Below are 605 nucleotides of genomic sequence, written 5' to 3'. Positions count from 1 at the left end.
GTTTATCGGCAGTGCTGCGTGTGTGTGTAGCATGTGTGCGCAGTGTGTGTAGCCGTGTGTGTGCACACCAGGTGTGTAGCATGTGTGTACCTGCGCTAGGTGTGTGTGCATTGTGTGTGTGTGAGGAAAAAAGAGGGAGAAACTCATTTATTTCATCAGTTATCCAAAGAATTGATGCTAAAATGGTTTTATTTGAGTTATTTGAGAATTTCCATTGGAATTATACTGGATTTACACTGGTAAAAATAAACCTGAAAGAAAAAGTAATAAAAGATATATATTTTTTATTAAAAATAAATATATTTTTGTTTATTTAAATTCAAGAGTAGGTTATATATATGTTACTAATCATTTAACTAAGAAGTTATGACCTATAGTAATTTAATTTAACTGAAATGAATGAATGTGACCTGTTCTATAGGTCAGGTTTTTTGTGGAGATTAGATTCGGTGACATTGATGTCGAGAGAGAAGACGTCAGCGACACCAGTAGTCGACTATAGAGAGAGGATACCATTACCAGCACTGGATAGCCACCAGGCGGCTTCCAGACACCAGTTGGATCATCGGATCCGAAGAACCAGATGGCGAGCCAGAACTGAGGAA

Source organism: Seriola lalandi, unplaced genomic scaffold (assembly GCF_002814215.2).
Source record: "Seriola lalandi dorsalis isolate HSWRI2012SDOR001 ecotype SW California unplaced genomic scaffold, Sedor1 jcf7180002054868, whole genome shotgun sequence".
NCBI lineage: Eukaryota > Metazoa > Chordata > Actinopteri > Carangiformes > Carangidae > Seriola > Seriola lalandi.
The sequence above is the reverse complement of the archived record's forward strand: the minus strand, read 5'-3'. Positions refer to the sequence as shown.